The sequence below is a fragment of the Lissotriton helveticus genome, chromosome 9, assembly GCF_964261635.1.
Source record: "Lissotriton helveticus chromosome 9, aLisHel1.1, whole genome shotgun sequence".
In the NCBI taxonomy this organism is placed as follows: domain Eukaryota; kingdom Metazoa; phylum Chordata; class Amphibia; order Caudata; family Salamandridae; genus Lissotriton; species Lissotriton helveticus.
In genome coordinates, this window is record NC_136070.1 from 1,048,819,728 (window position 1) to 1,048,840,902 (window position 21,175).

Below are 21,175 nucleotides of genomic sequence, written 5' to 3' on the forward strand. Positions count from 1 at the left end.
CATCTCCAGCCCACTCGGGATGAAAATACAAAAAACAGAGTTGATGGACAGAATGTAGAACAATGTCATACATTCACCCCAGTACAAGGATCTGGGCCTAAATCCATCGTTTTTTTGCACTCCACACCACCCTGGGTTAGACACTGGCTATATGCAAATCAGCTCTGGCCCTGTGCCTCATGGGAACAGTCCAGTCCGAACTACCAAGCCATGTCTTTCCCAGACCGGAATCAAGCATCCAAGGACCGGTTTCTGGCTATCAGCCTTCATCAGCCTGGATAGCTTGAATCCAGTGGTGTGGAGAGCCTGGGACTCACGTCTGAGCATCCCCAGCCCACTCGGGGTGAAATTACAAAAAACACAGTTGATGGACAGAATGTAGAACAATGTCATATATTCACCCCAGTACAAGGATCTGGGCCTAAATCCATCGTTTTTTTGCACTCCACACCACCCTGGGTTAGACACTGGCTATATGCAAATCAGCTCTGACCCTGTGCCTCATGGGAACAGTCCAGTCCGAACTACCAAGCCATGTCTTTCCCAGACCGGAATCAAGCATCCAAGGACCGGTTTCTGGCTATCAGCCTTCATCAGCCTGGATAGCTTGACTCCAGTGGTGTGGAGAGCCTGGGACTCACGTCTGAGCATCCCCAGCCCACTCGGGTGAAATTACAAAAAACACAGTTGATGGACAGAATGTAGAACAATGTCATACATTCACCCCAGTACAAGGATCTGGGCCTAAATCCATCGTTTTTTTGCACTCCACACCACCCTGGGTTAGACACTGGCTATATGCAAATCAGCTCTGGCCCTGTGCCTCATGGGAACAGTCCAGTCCGAACTACCAAGCCATGTCTTTCCCAGACCGGAATCAAGCATCCAAGGACCGATTTCTGGCTATCAGCCTTCATCAGCCTGGATAGCTTGACTCCAGTGGTGTGCAGAGCCTGGGACTCACGTCTGAGCATCCCCAGCCCACTCGGGGTGAAATTACAAAAAACACAGTCGATGGACAGAATGTAGGACAATATCATACATTCACCCCAGTACAAGGATCTGGGCCTAAATCCATCGTTTTTTTGCACTCCACACCACCCTGGGTTAGACACTGGCTATATGCAAATCAGCTCTGACCCTGTGCCTCATGGGAACAGTCCAGTCCGAACTACCAAGCCATGTCTTTCCCAGACCGGAATCAAGCATCCAAGGACCGGTTTCTGGCTATCAGCCTTCATCAGCCTGGATAGCTTGACTCCAGTGGTGTTAAGAGCCTGGAACTCACGTCTGAGCATCCCCAGCCCACTCGGGGTGAAATTACAAAAAACACAGTTGATGGACAGAATGTAGAACAATGTCATACATTCACCCCAGTACAAGGATCTGGGCCTAAATCCATCGTTTTTTTGCACTCCACACCACCCTGGGTTAGACACTGGCTATATGCAAATCAGCTCTGGCCCTGTGCCTCATGGGAACAGTCCAGTCCGAACTACCAAGCCATGTCTTTCCCAGACCGGAATCAAGCATCCAAGGACCGGTTTCTGGCTATCAGCCTTCATCAGGCTGGATAGATTGACTCCAGTGGTGTGGAGAGCCTGGGACTCACGTCTGAGCATCCCCAGCCCACTCGGGGTGAAATTACAAAAAACACAGTTGATGGACAGAAGGTAGAACAATGTCAGACATTCACCCCAGTACAAGGATCTGGGCCTAAATCCATCTTTTTTTGCACTTCACACCACCCTGGGTTAGACACTGGCTATATGCAAATCAGCTCTGACCCTGTGCCTCATGGGAACAGTCCAGTCCGTACTACCAAGCCATGTCTTTCCCAGACCAGAATCAAGCATCCAAGGACCGGTTTCTGGCTATCAGCCTTCATCAGCCTGGATAGCTTGACTCCAGTGGTGTGGAGAGCCTGGGACTCACGTCTGAGCATCTCCAGCCCACTCGGGGTGAAAATACAAAAAACACAGTTGATGGACAGAATGTAGAACAATGTCATACATTCACCCCAGTACAAGGATCTGGGCCTAAATCCATCGTTTTTTTGCACTCCACACCACCCTGGGTTAGACACTGGCTATATGCAAATCAGCTCTGGCCCTGTGCCTCATGGGAACAGTCCAGTCCGAACTACCAAGCCATGTCTTTCCCAGACCGGAATCAAGCATCCAAGGACCGGTTTCTGGCTATCAGCCTTCATCAGGCTGGATAGATTGACTCCAGTGGTGTGGAGAGCCTGGGACTCACGTCTGAGCATCCCCAGCCCACTCGGGGTGAAATTACAAAAAACACAGTTGATGGACAGAAGGTAGAACAATGTCAGACATTCACCCCAGTACAAGGATCTGGGCCTAAATCCATCTTTTTTTGCACTTCACACCACCCTGGGTTAGACACTGGCTATATGCAAATCAGCTCTGACCCTGTGCCTCATGGGAACAGTCCAGTCCGTACTACCAAGCCATGTCTTTCCCAGACCGGAATCAAGCATCCAAGGACCGGTTTCTGGCTATCAGCCTTCATCAGCCTGGATAGCTTGAATCCAGTGGTGTGGAGAGCCTGGGACTCACGTCTTAGCATCCCCAGCCCACTCGGGGTGAAATTACAAAAAACACAGTTGATGGACAGAATGTAGAACAATGTCATATATTCACCCCAGTACAAGGATCTGGGCCTAAATCCATCTTTTTTTGCACTTCACACCACCCTGGGTTAGACACTGGCTATATGCAAATCAGCTCTGACCCTGTGCCTCATGGGAACAGTCCAGTCCGAACTACCAAGCCATGTCTTTCCCAGACTGGAATCAAGCATCCAAGGACCGGTTTCTGGCTACCAGCCTTCATCAGCCTGGATAGCTTGACTCCAGTGGTGTGGAGAGCCTGGGACTCACGTCTGAGCATCCCCAGCCCACTCGGGGTGAAATTACAAAAAATACAGTTGATGGACAGAATGTAGAACAATGTCATACATTCACCCCAGTACAAGGATCTGGGCCTAAATCCATCGTTTTTTTGCACTCCACACACCCTGGGTTAGACACTGGCTATATGCAAATCAGCTCTGACCCTGTGCCTCATGGGAACAGTCCAGTCCGTACTACCAAGCCATGTCTTTCCCAGACCAGAATCAAGCATCCAAGGACCGGTTTCTGGCTATCAGCCTTCATCAGCCTGGATAGCTTGACTCCAGTGGTGTGGAGAGCCTGGGACTCACGTCTGAGCATCTCCAGCCCACTCGGGATGAAAATACAAAAAACAGAGTTGATGGACAGAATGTAGAACAATGTCATACATTCACCCCAGTACAAGGATCTGGGCCTAAATCCATCGTTTTTTTGCACTCCACACCACCCTGGGTTAGACACTGGCTATATGCAAATCAGCTCTGGCCCTGTGCCTCATGGGAACAGTCCAGTCCGAACTACCAAGCCATGTCTTTCCCAGACCGGAATCAAGCATCCAAGGACCGGTTTCTGGCTATCAGCCTTCATCAGCCTGGATAGCTTGAATCCAGTGGTGTGGAGAGCCTGGGACTCACGTCTGAGCATCCCCAGCCCACTCGGGGTGAAATTACAAAAAACACAGTTGATGGACAGAATGTAGAACAATGTCATATATTCACCCCAGTACAAGGATCTGGGCCTAAATCCATCGTTTTTTTGCACTCCACACCACCCTGGGTTAGACACTGGCTATATGCAAATCAGCTCTGACCCTGTGCCTCATGGGAACAGTCCAGTCCGAACTACCAAGCCATGTCTTTCCCAGACCGGAATCAAGCATCCAAGGACCGGTTTCTGGCTATCAGCCTTCATCAGCCTGGATAGCTTGACTCCAGTGGTGTGGAGAGCCTGGGACTCACGTCTGAGCATCCCCAGCCCACTCGGGTGAAATTACAAAAAACACAGTTGATGGACAGAATGTAGAACAATGTCATACATTCACCCCAGTACAAGGATCTGGGCCTAAATCCATCGTTTTTTTGCACTCCACACCACCCTGGGTTAGACACTGGCTATATGCAAATCAGCTCTGGTCCTGTGCCTCATGGGAACAGTCCAGTCCGAACTACCAAGCCATGTCTTTCCCAGACCGGAATCAAGCATCCAAGGACCGATTTCTGGCTATCAGCCTTCATCAGCCTGGATAGCTTGACTCCAGTGGTGTGCAGAGCCTGGGACTCACGTCTGAGCATCCCCAGCCCACTCGGGGTGAAATTACAAAAAACACAGTCGATGGACAGAATGTAGGACAATATCATACATTCACCCCAGTACAAGGATCTGGGCCTAAATCCATCGTTTTTTTGCACTCCACACCACCCTGGGTTAGACACTGGCTATATGCAAATCAGCTCTGACCCTGTGCCTCATGGGAACAGTCCAGTCCGAACTACCAAGCCATGTCTTTCCCAGACCGGAATCAAGCATCCAAGGACCGGTTTCTGGCTATCAGCCTTCATCAGCCTGGATAGCTTGACTCCAGTGGTGTTAAGAGCCTGGAACTCACGTCTGAGCATCCCCAGCCCACTCGGGGTGAAATTACAAAAAACACAGTTGATGGACAGAATGTAGAACAATGTCATACATTCACCCCAGTACAAGGATCTGGGCCTAAATCCATCGTTTTTTTGCACTCCACACCACCCTGGGTTAGACACTGGCTATATGCAAATCAGCTCTGGCCCTGTGCCTCATGGGAACAGTCCAGTCCGAACTACCAAGCCATGTCTTTCCCAGACCGGAATCAAGCATCCAAGGACCGGTTTCTGGCTATCAGCCTTCATCAGGCTGGATAGATTGACTCCAGTGGTGTGGAGAGCCTGGGACTCACGTCTGAGCATCCCCAGCCCACTCGGGGTGAAATTACAAAAAACACAGTTGATGGACAGAAGGTAGAACAATGTCAGACATTCACCCCAGTACAAGGATCTGGGCCTAAATCCATCTTTTTTTGCACTTCACACCACCCTGGGTTAGACACTGGCTATATGCAAATCAGCTCTGACCCTGTGCCTCATGGGAACAGTCCAGTCCGTACTACCAAGCCATGTCTTTCCCAGACCAGAATCAAGCATCCAAGGACCGGTTTCTGGCTATCAGCCTTCATCAGCCTGGATAGCTTGACTCCAGTGGTGTGGAGAGCCTGGGACTCACGTCTGAGCATCTCCAGCCCACTCGGGGTGAAAATACAAAAAACACAGTTGATGGACAGAATGTAGAACAATGTCATACATTCACCCCAGTACAAGGATCTGGGCCTAAATCCATCGTTTTTTTGCACTCCACACCACCCTGGGTTAGACACTGGCTATATGCAAATCAGCTCTGGCCCTGTGCCTCATGGGAACAGTCCAGTCCGAACTACCAAGCCATGTCTTTCCCAGACCGGAATCAAGCATCCAAGGACCGGTTTCTGGCTATCAGCCTTCATCAGGCTGGATAGATTGACTCCAGTGGTGTGGAGAGCCTGGGACTCACGTCTGAGCATCCCCAGCCCACTCGGGGTGAAATTACAAAAAACACAGTTGATGGACAGAAGGTAGAACAATGTCAGACATTCACCCCAGTACAAGGATCTGGGCCTAAATCCATCTTTTTTTGCACTTCACACCACCCTGGGTTAGACACTGGCTATATGCAAATCAGCTCTGACCCTGTGCCTCATGGGAACAGTCCAGTCCGTACTACCAAGCCATGTCTTTCCCAGACCGGAATCAAGCATCCAAGGACCGGTTTCTGGCTATCAGCCTTCATCAGCCTGGATAGCTTGAATCCAGTGGTGTGGAGAGCCTGGGACTCACGTCTTAGCATCCCCAGCCCACTCGGGGTGAAATTACAAAAAACACAGTTGATGGACAGAATGTAGAACAATGTCATATATTCACCCCAGTACAAGGATCTGGCCCTAAATCCATCGTTTTTTTGCACTCCACACCACCCTGGGTTAGACACTGGCTATATGCAAATCAGCTCTGACCCTGTGCCTCATGGGAACAGTCCAGTCCAAACTACCAAGCCATGTCTTTCCCAGACCGGAATCAAGCATCCAAGGACCGGTTTCTGGCTATCAGCCTTCATCAGCCTGGATAGCTTGACTCCAGTGGTGTGGAGAGCCTGGGACTCACGTCTGAGCATCCCCAGCCCACTCGGGTGAAATTACAAAAAACACAGTTGATGGACAGAATGTAGAACAATGTCATACATTCACCCCAGTACAAGGATCTGGGCCTAAATCCATCGTTTTTTTGCACTCCACACCACCCTGGGTTAGACACTGGCTATATGCAAATCAGCTCTGGCCCTGTGCCTCATGGGAACAGTCCAGTCCGAACTACCAAGCCATGTCTTTCCCAGACCGGAATCAAGCATCCAAGGACCGATTTCTGGCTATCAGCCTTCATCAGCCTGGATAGCTTGACCCCAGTGGTGTGCAGAGCCTGGGACTCACGTCTGAGCATCCCCAGCCCACTCGGGGTGAAATTACAAAAAACACAGTCGATGGACAGAATGTAGGACAATATCATACATTCAACCCAGTACAAGGATCTGGGCCTAAATCCATCGTTTTTTTGCACTCCACACCACCCTGGGTTAGACACTGGCTATATGCAAATCAGCTCTGACCCTGTGCCTCATGGGAACAGTCCAGTCCGAACTACCAAGCCATGTCTTTCCCAGACCGGAATCAAGCATCCAAGGACCGGTTTCTGGCTATCAGCCTTCATCAGCCTGGATAGCTTGACTCCAGTGGTGTTAAGAGCCTGGGACTCACGTCTGAGCATCCCCAGCCCACTCGGGGTGAAATTACAAAAAACACAGTTGATGGACAGAATGTAGAACAATGTCATACATTCACCCCAGTACAAGGATCTGGGCCTAAATCCATCGTTTTTTTGCACTCCACACCACCCTGGGTTAGACACTGGCTATATGCAAATCAGCTCTGGCCCTGTGCCTCATGGGAACAGTCCAGTCCGAACTACCATGCCATGTCTTTCCCAGACCGGAATCAAGCATCCAAGGACCGGTTTCTGGCTATCAGCCTTCATCAGCCTGGATAGCTTGACTCCAGTGGTGTGGAGAGCCTGGGACTCACGTCTGAGCATCCCCAGCCCACTCGGGGTGAAATTACAAAAAACACAGTTGATGGACAGAATGTAGAACAATGTCCTTACGTGACATGTCTGCAAACATGCCCTGTGGCGCGTTTTAAGTTTGAGAATTAATTCCTCCTCAATCCTGAGAGTCCCTGGGGGCCAACTAGCCCACCAGGTACCTCAAGTATGCGCCACAGAGCTGCGTTGCAGAGAAGTGTTCAGAGGCCACGCCCCTTTTTACAACACTCTGCAACGCAGCTCAGTGGCGCTTACTTGAGGTACCTGATGGGCTAGTTAGCCCCCAGGGCCCCTCAGCATTGAAGAGGAATTAATTCCCCAACTTAAACCGCGCCACAGGGTGTGTTTGCACACATGTCAACTGAGGCCCGCCCCCACCCCCACTGTGCAAACGCGGCCTGTGGCGTATTTTAAGTTGGGGGATTAAACCCCCTTGAATCCTGAGGGTCCCTGGGGTGCTACTAGCCCACCAGCTACATCCACTAAGTGCCACAGAGCTGCGTTTCAGAGAGGTGTAAAAAGGGGTGTGGACTCAGAACACCTCTCTGAAACGCAGCCCCCTGGTGCATACTGGAGGATCCTGGTGGGCTATTTGGCCACCAGGTACCCCCAGTGTTCCAGAGGAATTCGTTCCCTACGCCCTCCCTGGGCGTGGTACATGCAAAGCTTGAGTTGTGTTCGAATTGGAACTGGTTGGCACACACCCACTGTGGTTAAGAATTTGCGCACTACGAGGCCCAGGAGGCGTTGCATGTAACACGCCCAGGGTGGCAGGTGTTATAATTAAGAGGTGCACTTCACAGTGTGCTTGCAGTTATAGAGAACTAGACGCCGCAGAGGAAGAGACAAGGAGTTCCCGAAACGCGTTTGGCGCATGAACTGTGTTTGATGAAGGCGGCTGATTTATTTTGTGCTTGCGGGCTGCCTATTAAACAACGAGAGTTAATTTTTCCTTGTGTGGCCTCTTTCGCATTGGAATCCTGCAGCGGTGGATTTATAATGGCCTTTACAGGTCGTGAAATGAGGCCCGTCACGGAGGAAGCGGATCCTATCAAGTACCTAAGTGTGTTTGAACATTTGGAACGAGGATAGATTGGGTGCTAATGCAGGGGAGCATCCACCCACTCGGATTAACAGCCACAAAGCAGAGCACAAAGTTACAGCTGTTTTTTCGTCTCCCCACTTGGGAAAGAGTTGTGTTCGAATTGGAACTGGTTGGCACACACCCATGGTGGTTAAGAATTGGTGCACTACGATGCCCAGGAGGCTTTGCATATACCACGCCCAGGGAGGCAGGTGTTATCATTAAGAGGTGCGCGTCACAGTGTGCTTGCAGTTACAGAGAACTAGACACCGCAGAGGAAGGGACAAGGAGTTCCCGAAATGCGTCCGGCGCATGAACTGTGTTTGATGAAGGCAGCGGATTTATTTTGTGCTTGCAGGTAGCCTATTAAACAACGAGAGATAATTTTTCCTTGTGTGGCCTCTTTCGCATTGGCATCGTGCAGCGGTGGATTTATAACGGCCATTCCAGGTCATGAAATGAGGCCCATCGCGGAGGAAGCGAATCCTATCAAGTACCTAAGTGTGTTTGAACATTTGGAACGAGGATAGAGTGGGCGCTAATGCAGGGGAGCGTCCACCCACTCGGATTGACAGCCACAAAGCAGAGCACAAAGTTACAGCTGTTTTTTTCGTCTACCCACTTGGGAAAGAGTTGTGTTCGAATTGGAACTGGTTGTCACACACCCACTGTGGTTAACAATTTCCGCACTACGAGGCCCAGGAGGTTTTGCATGTACCACGGCCAGGGAGGCAGGTGTTATAATTAAGAGGTGCGCGTCCCAGTGTGCTTGCAGTTATAGAGAACTAGACGCCACAGAGGAAGGGACAAGGAGTTCCCAAAACGCGTCTGGCGCATGAACTGTGTTTGATGAAGGCTGCTGATTTATTTTGTGCTTGCAGGCTGCCTATTAAACAACGAGAGTTAATTTTTCCTTGTGTGGCCTCTTTCGCATTGGAATCCTGCAGCGGTGGATTTATAACGGCCTTTCCAGGTCGTGAAATGAGGCCCGTCGTGGAGGAAGCGAATCCTATCAAGTACCTAAGTGTGTTTGAACATTTGGAATGAGGATAGAGTGGGTGCTAATGCAGGGGAGCGTCCACCCACTCAGATTGACAGCCACAAAGCAGAGCACAAAGTTACAGCTGTTTTTTCGTCTACCCACTTGGGAAAGAGTTGTGTTCGTATTGGAACTGGTTGGCACACACCCACTATGGTTAAGAATTGGCACACTACGAGGCCCAGGAGGCTTTGCATGTACCACGCCCAGGGAGGCAGGTGTTATAATTAAGAGGTGCGCGTCACAGTGTGCTTGCAGTTATAGAGAACTAGACGCCGCTGAGGAAGGGAGAAGGAGTTCCCAAAACGCGTCCGGCGCATGAACTGTGTTTGATGAAGGCTGCTGATTAATTTTGTGCTTGCAGGCTGCCCATTAAACAACGAGAGTTAATTTTTCCTTGTGTGGCATCTTTCGCATTGGAATGCTGCAGCGGTGGATATATATATATATATATATATATATATATATATATATATATATATATATATGCAAAAAAGAAGGAGAGAACTCTGGGTAGTTCTCAAGTTTAGGTGGAAAGCAGCTCCTGTTAGAGCACTCTCAACACCAGCGACACTCTAGATCTGCTCACCTCAAATGTCTGTTTTTCTATCAAAGTTTTTAAGCATAGGATTAGCACAGTGCTATCCATGCCGAGATAGAAAATGACAAAGTCTTTTGTCATTTATACAGCAAAGTCTTTAAGCATAGGACTAGTACAGTGCTGTCCTTGCCGAGCTGTAAAATAACAAAAGCCATTTATCACTCCAGGCACAATATTACAGCTTTGAATTGGTAAAATACCAACTCAAGCCAACCTGAAATGAGTAAAAGCAACCCCTGACACAGTGTTTCGCTCTAATTAGAGCTCTTCAGAGAGGTATAGCTTTGTCCAGACACAAGGGAGCACCCAGTATTAAGTCAAAACAAAACCCTTTCAGGCATAGAGTGACGCATAAATTATGCAAAAAAGAAGGAGAGAACTCTGGGTAGTTCTCAAGTTTAGGTGGAAAGCAGCTCCTGTTAGAGCACTCTCAACATCAGCGACACTCTAGATCTGCTCACCTCAAATGTCTGTTTTTCTATCAAAGTTTTTGAGCATAGGATTAGCACAGTGCTATCCATGCCGAGATAGAAAATAACAAAAGCCATTTATCAAAATGGCTTTTGTTATTTTAGAGTGCTCTACCAGGAGCTGCTTTCCACCTAAACTTGAGAACTACCCAGAGTTCTAACAAAGACATAACAAAAATATAATTGACAATGGAAGAAAAAAAAATACAAGCTAATATTTGTCATCAGTGTGCTGTTAAATTAAAAAAATGCCAGCATTTGTAAAGCGTACAGCTACCCCCAGAGAGGTGTACCGGCGCTCGGGGGTGTTGGGAAACTTAAGCAAGTTGTTGCCCACAGGGAGATAGTGGTGGGCTAACATGCTGCTGGAGCCGGGAATTGAACTTTGAACGCTGTTGTTCGAAGTCAGGTATTATAGGTTCTGCGTCACACTTTTACTACACTTATATGCTAACTACTGCTAATTAAGTTGTAAACGTTGTTAAATTATAAGTAGGGCTCCCTGCTTTCCGTTTTTTCAGATATTTACAGATAAGTACAGACAGAAAACTATTTATTTATTAATGTGTTTAAAATCTGAATTTGGGTTATTTTATGAGCGATTCTAAATGCTGGAAATCATGACTACCAGGCCAAAAGCTCTGTCGTTCTAAAAGTAAGAGAGTAAAAACAATAAAATAATTTTAGTAAAGTGCCTTAAACAGCAATATATATATGCTCGTATAAGAAAACATGCACATTTTAAAATCAAGGTTCTGCATATTTTATAATCTGAGAGTGTTTATATGACTGAAGACGGTCAGTCCTTTAGGCATGAGTGCATAATTATCAGACAAACAAATGAGGAATTATACTCATTTTAAATTCATTTTTTCATGAAACCCAAAATATATGGGTAAATACAGATAAAATTATTTTTAAAAAACGTGCATAAATTCCACCGTTATAGTTAATTCAGCTAACTATAACTAGCGCCCCCAAAATGCACTGCTCAGGATGTCACATATTACATCATTCATGGCATGGTCAGTGACATCACTGATGACATCTCAAATGACATCACTGATGACATCATCCAGTGAATGCAGTTTTCCTATGTAAGTCCTTGAGAGTACGCCCCATCATTTTTTTCTATTTTTCTTGTGGATTCGCACACCCAGACTCTTTAAAAATATATATATATATAATCTTTTTTGTGCCCCAGGAGTTTTTGTGGGATCCCCTGGGCAGGGCTAGCGGGTCAGGGTGTTTGTACCTTGCCCCCTTTTCTTGTTTTTAATCTTTTTTCTTGTGATTAGTATGTAGCTACAACAAAGTCCTAATAAACACAAGGGCTCATTTTAGAGTCACCCGATAACCCAACAGTGGGAACTTATCGCCGAGTTATCAGCACTTTAGCGCAGCAAAATTGGCAAAAGAATTATCGCCCCATTCTCAAGTTGGTGCACACTTCCACATTGCCCACAGGCTTACAGTACCACCATAGCGGACAATCAACATCCTCACGCAGACAAAGCTGCTGGCTGTGCTGCACCTGTTGGCCTCTGGTACTTTCTAACTAACAACTGCCAGAGTTGGAGGAGTCTCACAGCTAGCCCTATTAAACTTCCTCACTCGTCTTTGATGCATGTCCACAAAAGCAACGTAGGGCCCCTGTATCTGCACCACCCGCTCGTCCCAATTCATAGTATTCCTGCACAACCAACCCCAAACCCAGCCGTTGCATGACGCCTCTGTGCTCCAGATCCGAGATTGTAGTCACTGAAAAGGGGGTGCACCTGGTCATGAAGTCTAGTAGTCAACAGTAGTGGAAAACAGTACTTTATTAGAAAAACATAAATTAACAACACAAAAACATCAAACAACGAGTGAAATTCCCAACGAGGAACATCATCGGGGCAACTTGTGGACCGAAATAATCATAGTTCGTCCTGGAAATCTCAATATTCCGTATTCAGAAATCTGTTGGATAAATGAAGACAATGGTCAAGCATTAGTATGGTTACAAACGTAATATGGTACAATGTAATGCACTTGGACAAACCGGAATGCTTACAGGTGTTGTAAATAAAACAACGGTATTATTAAGCATTAGCTGAAGCCATAATGCATCAGTCCAAATATCTAGTATAGGGATTTCATTTTGTATTTCGAGTCCACCATTTTCATGCCCTACATTGCCATGTGCTCAATGTTCTGATTGTCCTACCTCTCTGCCAGTTACACTGTGGATTCTACCTAGCAACAGTTATTATTAGTCCTTCTTGAGAGTGTAGCGCATGCTCAGCAGAAGTAACAGTTGTTCCTTATTAGCATAGCCCTCCCATGTTCTAGAAATACTGTTAGCTCCACCCACTGATATATTTGGAAATGTCCTTACGTGGTTGCAACCTCTGTCTAAGCTGTAAGCTGAACCCCTTCCACTGTGTATAAAAGGGGCCATGTGCTTGTATTCAGTGTGCTACTCTGTACAATACTGTAGAAGTGTTGTGGAGGTTGTATCACCACCTTTAAAGGTTTATTAAACTATGTTTTTGTATTTCCAGTTTCCTTGCCAACTTCATTTGTAAGTCTAAGGACTTTGTACACAGAAGGGCGAACCCTTTCGGTACCTTTGGGCCTTGCTGAGGCCTGAACTCATCAATTGGCGCCCGTCACGTGGGGCTCATCGGCGACTCGGAGGCTCGAAGGACTGGTCGTGACGAAGGAGTGGAACTCTGCCGGGGAAGTGATCACTGCCAGCGGCGTCTTTAGTCCTGGCATCCTGAGGTATTTCTTCCTTCCTTCCGATCTGACCATCTGGGTGGCGCCGGTCTTCGACTGAGATCTCTTCTGTCGGTTTGCTGTGGATAAGCTGTTTGAGCAAATTGTGGAACTTGGCAAGTGGAATCTGGACGCTCGTGCTTGGTAAGGACCAATGTATGGTAATTACTGTGAGTGTTTATGGTAGCCAGTGATTAGCAAGGCAGTTTTAGGATACGCTTGCTGTGGCTTATGGATATGGATATGGATATGGAGATGTTTGGATGATCGATCATATTATGATTATGAATATGGGTATATATGCGTTGCAACACATATAGGTAGGCAATGTGGAGATTTTTCTCCAACATATGGTTGTGAGCGGCGCAACGATTAAGTGCCATTTTTCTGTATAATATTGCGTATTTCGCACTATTTCTAGCATGTCTACTTTTAGCGCACTACGTAAGTGGTGCTGCTGTGGAAACCGGTTAAGTCTTGAAGAATCGCAGCCGGCTCCCCCAGAAGGGACGCCGAATAGGGATATGTACATTAAGTTTGGTCTTTCCCCTATAATGTACAGCACATTGTGGAGGAAGTATACCAAGAAGGATCCTGAGTTGAGATGGCCTTTGTATGGTTCGTTTGATGTGCGCAAAATTGAGTATGTGGAACAGTGCCTGTGTAAGCGCCGAGCGAGACAAGATATGTTTGAGAGTGTGCGAATGTGGGTGAAAGAAGTACGTGAGCGTGAGAAACGTGAACATGCGCTGATTGAGAAAGAGCAGAGGAAGAATGTGCGTGAGAAGGCGCAAGAAATGAGACAACGTGAACAAAAAGACGCGGAAGAAAAACGGGAAAAGGAACGTAGATTGCAGATATCTGGCCAATATCCCATTCGTCGGCCTCTTTATCCTGTCCTTAATAATTCTGATGATGATTTTTCATTACTAGATCGTTCTCCGCCTCCGTATGCTGGCCCGTCTGCTCCGAAAGGGGAAGATGAGGATTCTGGATCATTTAAAGATAAGGTAGACACGCGGTCTAAGCTAACATCTGATCGTATGGCGGAGCTCCGACAAATTTCTTATCGTATTCTTAAGGGTACAATTCCTCTTGCTGAAATATTGTTGTCTCTTGAAAAATGGCCGGACAGGGAAAAAATTTATTTTCTTGAAACCTTTTCTGATGAAGTAGTCGGGGCTTTTCGAAAATATTCTCCTGTTCTTGAACCTGATGACATAATACAAGATAAGAAAGAATTGCGTAAAGGTCTCTTTTCTCCTTCCCAGGCAGCTGATGCAGTTCGACGGTTATTCGTATTGCGGGATGAGGCGTCTCGGTTACGAGAAGAAAAGCGACAAAAGACGGTGGACGACAAAGAGACGGGTTTGAGTGGCGACGGGAAACAATCACCTATCTTTTCTTCAGATAAGGTCGATATTGTGCATGTTAAACCTATGCGAGAGGCAGCGCCTTTGTATGTTCCTCCTAAAGGAGCGGGTACTAGTTCAGATAAAGATTCAGCTGATGCCCGAGGGTATTTTATCTATAATTGGGTATATACTCCTTGGAATAGAGCGGATGTTATGGCCTTAAAGAAAGCGTTACCTGACCCACGGAAAAATCCTGCTGCCTTTTATGAGGAAGTTGAGGGGGCTTTGAATTCTTGTACTATGACATTAGCTGACATTGATTTATTCTTTGGTCTTATATTACCCCCTGACATGTGGAGATCAGTACGGAAAATTGATGATTTAGTGACGTTTAAAGCTAAATGGGAAGACATTGAGGAGGAGGACAGAGCTAGGAAACCTGCGCAGAAACCACCCCAGCTCATTCTAGACCTCCCTGCTGCTATTTTGATTAAATTAAAGACGATTATTCCCCCTAAAAAGATTGACTGGACTATGTTAGCATCTTGCAAGCAAAAGATAGATGAATCAGTTTCTGACTTCTTTACGCGATTTGAAGAAACTTTTCACGATTTCAGTGGTCAGTCTCTGACGGATGACACGGGTCGACATCTGTTTGTAGACAAATATGTTTCGAATTTATTACCAGGAGCAGCAGCTCGGTTGAAAGCGAGTGAAAGCTCCTGGACGACTTCGACTCCGGCATCCCTCCTGACAATGGCTCAGTATTACGAGCGTCAGGAATTAGAAGCAAAAAGTAATGAAGATAAGAAATCTAAGGATTTGAAAATAAAAGTTATGTTAGCACAAGTGTATGGACCACCCCAGAGAGGAAATAATAGAGGTGGTCGGGGTTTTTATGATTCTACATATAACCGCACAGACTTGGCTAAAGATCAATGTGCATATTGTAAGCAACGAGGCCACTGGGCCAATGAGTGTCCTTTAGCGCGAGAACACAGGGCTATGGGACGGGGTAGAGGTTTTGGGAGAAATCGTGGGGGGTTTTCTGGCCCACGAGGTAACCTAAATGATAGGGCTAGATTCGAATCTAGGGAGCAACAACAAGGAGGGTCTAATACCTTTGATAGACGAAATCAGTATCAGATGTCTGACTATGTGCACCCCGAAAGTCATGATTCCCAATATGCATAGGATTGCGTAGGATGGGGGGAGGAATCAGTTGAAGTACCAGTAGATCAGAGGGGTCCTTATGTTACAGCACATGTTTTGGGTTCTACTGATCAGTTTTTGGTTGATACAGGGGCTACTCGTAGCGCTTTGTCTAAACAATTGGTTCCGAGGGCTCCCCTGTCTGGCTTAACGATCACATCTGTAGGGTTCGATGGAACACCTTCTCTTAGCCCATTATCCCAACCCCTTGCATTTCATGTCGACAAATTTACAGCACCATGTCCATTCTTGCTTTCCTCAAACACGCCTGACAACATTGTGGGTCTAGACATGCTGAAACATTTTAGAGCCACAATCCGCTGCTCCCCTGAAGGAGTACGCGTGATTTTAAATGACAATTACCCTGCAAAAGAGAGAGTGTGTATGGTCGCTGAAAGTGCTGCATTAGCCTCTTTACCTCACACGTTGTGGGCTACTTCAGACACTGATGTGGGACAGATGGTCATTCCTCCGGTTCACATTAGTGTGAAGGAGGGAGCTGTGTTACCACGCCTGCCTCAATATAGGATTTCACAGGAGGGTGAGGAGGCGCTCATACAGATTGTGCAGGATCTCATCCGAGTGGGGGTGGTGGAAGAAGTCCCATACAATGTTTGTAACAGTCCTATTTTACCAATCTTGAAGAAAGACACTGATACTAGGGTATATCGATTTATTATTGATTTGAGGGAGGTGAACAAGATAGTGGTGCCCCAATACCCTGTTGTTTCTGACATCACGACACTCCTTACCTTGGTCCCACCAACAGCGACAACATTCTCGGTTGTCGACCTGAAGAACGCCTTCTTTTCGATCCCTATTCACCCTGATAGCCGTTACCTTTTCGGCTTCACTTTGAATAATCGATCGTATAGATTTTGTAGAATTCCACAGGGCTATACTGAGAGCCCTAGTATCTACAGTCAGGCGTTGAAAAGACAGTTGGATTTCTTTGTCTTGATTGAGGGGGTAGTGCTTATTCAATATGTCGATGACATTTTGTTGGCTGCTGACACCCCTGAGCAATGTGAGACTTGTACGTTGTCCTTGCTTTCCTTTTTGGCTTCTCACAATCATAAGGTATCTATGAAGAAATTGCAATTCTGTAGACCTAAGGTGACCTACCTAGGCCACCTTTTGTCTAAGGAGGGGCGTGCACTTACATCAGATCGTATCCAAGCCATCCTGGACACACCAACACCTTCTACACAGAAAGATGTTCGAGCATTTTTGGGTCTTACGTCCTTTTGTAGGCAGTGGATACTGGGGTTTTCACATATAGTCAAACCACTGTTAGCGCTATTGACAAAAGACACTCCAATTCCCCTTCCTTGGACAGATGAATGTGAAAACGCTTTCCAACAGTTACGTCAGGCCCTTTGTTCAGCACCAGTGTTAGGCACTCCTGATTACACGAAACTTTTCACATTATATGTACATGAGAGAGATGGATGTGCGTCATCTGTGTTAGTACAGATGCACGGGGACAGGCAGCGTCCGTGTGCATATTTCTCGGCATTGCTCGATCCTGTCGCTCGGGCATTGCCGGGATGTTTTCGTTCGGTCGCAGCGACAGCTGTGTCAATACGTCAGAGTGAGGGAATAGTGTTATCTCACAAGCTGTTAGTGTTGGTTCCCCATGCTGTTGACGCCCTTTTGAATCAAACAAAGACGCAGCATTTAACAAGTGCCCGTCTGACCGGATATGAACTAACGTTGTTGGCTCCCCATATCACATTGAGGAGATGTGCTACGTTAAATCCAGCAACATTGTTACCATTCCTGACGACTCAGCCTGAGGCACAAGAAGCACATGATTGTATTTTTGTGACTGAGGAACAGACAAAGGGTCGTATCGATCTCCAGGATACGCCTTTCTCAGATGTAGATGGAGAATTATGGGTGGATGGCTCCTGCCTGAAGCTACCGGATGGTACGACTTCGGCAGCATATGCCATCACTACTTTGTATACTATCGTGGAAACAGCACGCATTCCACAGAAATCAGCCCAGGCAGCGGAGCTGATCGCATTGACACGAGCATGTGAGCTTAGTGCAGAATTGTGTGTGAATATTTATACAGATAGCCGCTATGCTTTCGGAGTAGCGCACGACTTTGGCCTGCTCTGGAAGGAAAGAGGTTTTCTGACATCACACGGAACACAAATTATGTATGGAGAATTGGTGCACAATCTTTTGACTGCCCTGACATTTCCTAAGAAGATAGCTATAGTGAAATGCAGTGCACATAAGAAAGTTATTGACAAAGTAGGGCAAGGAAATGCTTTCGCTGACCAAGTAGCACGAGAAACTGCAATGAGACCTGACTCCACTTCAATGTATGTTGTGAAGTCACAAGCAGAACGATGGCATGATGCTAGGAAAGAAGTGAGGGAAATACAGAGAGTTGCTTCTGATAAAGAACGAGAGCAATGGTCTGAAAATGGAGAACTGGATGATGAAGGTTGTTGGCGCAACAAACAAATGGATAGGTGGAAGTTGCCCACAGCTTTTGTCCAACCTATGGTTCAAATGGCACATGGGCTAGCACATGTTGGAGCTTCAGCGATTGTGAAATTGGTTGCGCAAGTTTGGGAGCATCCAGAGATTGCTAGCACGGCCAAGAGAGTGGTACAGACCTGTATGATCTGTCTTAAATACAACCCAGGGAAAGGAACACGGACTCCAGCAGGAGGATTTGAAATACCTACTGCACCTTTTGAAGTCCTGCAAATGGACTATATCCAACTTGAACGCTGTAATAATCTAAAGTACGTCTTGGTAGTGGTGTGTGCTTTCAGTAAATGGATTGAAGCCTACCCTACTAAGGACAATACTGCAATGACTACAGCAAAGGTACTACTGAAGGAGTTTTTCCCTAGGTATGGTGTTTGTAGACTATTATGGAGTGATAACGGGCCTCATTTTATAGCAGACGTTATCAAGTACGTTCTGAGAGGTCTGGGGATAAAACAGAAGTTTCATGCAGTGTTCCATCCACAGTCGGCTGGCTTGGTGGAACGCTACAATGGAACACTGAAGCTTAAACTAGCAAAGATCCAGGCTTCCACTTCTCTGACTTGGCCCGACGCTTTGCCTTTGGCATTGTTGTCAATAAGATCAGTACCACACTCCCGAACCGGCCTTACACCGTATGAGGTGGTGTTTGGTCGTCCCATGAATATTTGGGGAGTGCCCAAACCAAGTTCCGTATATGATGTACCTTGTGTATTGATGAATGACTATCTGGCACAATTAACTGATAACTTGGTTTCTATTCATCAACAGGTTCGAGAAGCACTCCCTGACCGGTCCACAGGTGAGGGTCATAGTCTCCGACCCGGTGACTTCGTCCTCATCAAGGCGTTCGAGAGGACGAGTGGCCTGGAGCCCCGATGGTGCGGTCCCGAGCAGGTTCTGCTCGCAACAAGAACGGCCGTCCGAGTGACCAACCGGAAGAACTGGATTCACTCCCTTCATTGTCGCAGAGTGCAACCCGGATTGGTGGAGCCTGCCGTGTTGACTGACCATCGAGAAATCCTGACTACAGAGAAAGGCCCTGCTGTGGTACCTGATGAGCAAGAGGAGTTCTTCCCGGACCCGACGACTTCTGGAGTAAGAAGATACAACCTTCGACCCAGGAAGAAGTTTTCTGCTGTTTAGACTGCTGTCAGAACGGCCTCTTGGTTGGTGCAACGGAGAGCCGATGAGGCAAGGGGGGGGGATCAGCCTTGCATTAGAGTAGTGACACCCGTCTTGGCCCGTTGGTGAAGAAAACAACAGCCGCCTTGGGGGAAGAGTTCTGATAGCCTTTTTTTTTAGTTTCAGGAAGATTTGCGAGACATTTGTTCAACATGGAGAGAAAGAAAGTGATCTGCGCCTTCGGATTTATTGCTAGTGTGGCAGTTGTTGCCATTATCACGTGGTTTGTTGAGGATGTAATTCCTGCCCGTGATCTATATGTGGTTTCTACACCGGTGCCAGAGGAGCATTTCTTTTATACGCTCCCCTATCAGGAATCAAAACACCGCTTGTCCTTTGTAAATAACACCTTCATTCAGATGCTACATCATACCCACACTGCTACAAATGAAACAAATTGCTGGATATGTGGTATGATGCCAGCGCACCAGAAGAAGGGGGGAACACCGTTTATACCTCTCCCTTTCTCTCATAATGGTTCTTGTCGTGCCTGGTATACTCTTCTATTTGCCACAAGAAAGCCTGCTGTTGGAAGATTACTTTTTAGACTAAACAAAGAATGTCACCAGAATAAAGAAGGCTATCCACAAGCCAATGGAACAATATGGGAGTGGGAAGAATATCGACCGGACAATGAGTCTACTCCCTACATTTTTACGAACACTAGAGACACTGTCGAAAGTGAAAAATTTGTGATCTCAGTTGCACAAGCACAAGCGGACTTATGCGTACAAAGTGTTGGGAACATCCCTGTAGGTGTTAGTGATTGTATTAAAGTCTTAAATATAGATGGTCTGAATAATAGCACATTTTTAGCATCCCATAATACATATTTTGTATGCGGTAATAGAGGATATTATCGATTACCAGCTGGCTGGTCAGGAGTATGCTATGTATCGTTTTTATTACCACCAGTGTTTTTAGCACCTGCCACTTATCATAAAGACTTGAAATTGTTGAATAATGCCACTGTGAATAGATACAAACGTACTTTATCTATCGATGATGTGGACCAGACCGATACTAGTTTGCAGCAATATGTAGATTTTAACCTAGGGTTATTCTTTTTTGTTGGAGCTGCCCTAAACAGTAGAAAGATAAGAAGATTAACTAGAGTTGTAGAGGCAGTGACCAACCAAACTGCTGCAGCACTAGGAAACGTAACTGAAGAGTTGCAAATTACTAGAATTGTTGCCCTGCAAAACAGAATGGTGTTAGATGTCATATTAGCAGAAAAAGGAGGAGCTTGTAGACTTATTGGAAGTAGCTGTTGTGTCTTCATCCCAGACAACTCGCCTTCTGTTTATAATGCCATAAATAAACTGCATAAAATAGCTGCTGACATACATGTTGATAATGGTACATGGACCTTCTCTAGTTGGTTTTGGACCTTATTTACTACATGGGGTTGGAAGATCCTCACTGGCCTTTGTATAATAGTAGTAATTCTTTTTTCTTGCTGTATGTGTATTCAATGTGGTCCTATGATATGTTCCCTTTGCATTACCTCTTGTATACCCAATAAGAAAGCTGTTTCCGAAGCTGCTTATCAAAAGAGTCTAACTAAAGAGATTTCTAACATTATGAGCATTGATATTCAAGATGAGTTTGATGACTACCCTATGAAATGGAATGGCTTCAGCTAACGCTGAAAGGGTCGTCTGTTGTAAATAAAACAACGGTATTATTAAGCATTAGCTGAAGCCATAATGCATCAGTCCAAATATCTAGTATAGGGATTTCATTTTGTATTTCGAGTCCACCATTTTCATGCCCTACATTGCCATGTGCTCAATGTTCTGATTGTCCTACCTCTCT

The 21,175-nt window shown here is 46.4% G+C and overlaps 2 long non-coding RNA genes across 2 annotated transcripts in view; one reads left to right on the forward strand and one right to left on the reverse strand.

The window, feature by feature from the left end:
- Positions 1-12,222: 12,222 nt before the first annotated feature.
- The window catches only part of LOC144783130 (uncharacterized), a 303,707-nt gene continuing 294,754 nt past the window's right edge, over positions 12,223-21,175 (reverse strand). Inside the window, exon 5 of the long non-coding RNA XR_013601418.1 lies at positions 12,223-12,287. This is a non-coding gene — a long non-coding RNA (uncharacterized LOC144783130). The remainder of the gene's footprint in view (positions 12,288-21,175) is intronic.
- On the forward strand, positions 12,598-20,699 carry LOC144782183 (uncharacterized). The gene is made up of 2 exons (XR_013601114.1): positions 12,598-13,232; positions 18,944-20,699. It is a non-coding gene; the product is annotated as an uncharacterized LOC144782183 (long non-coding RNA).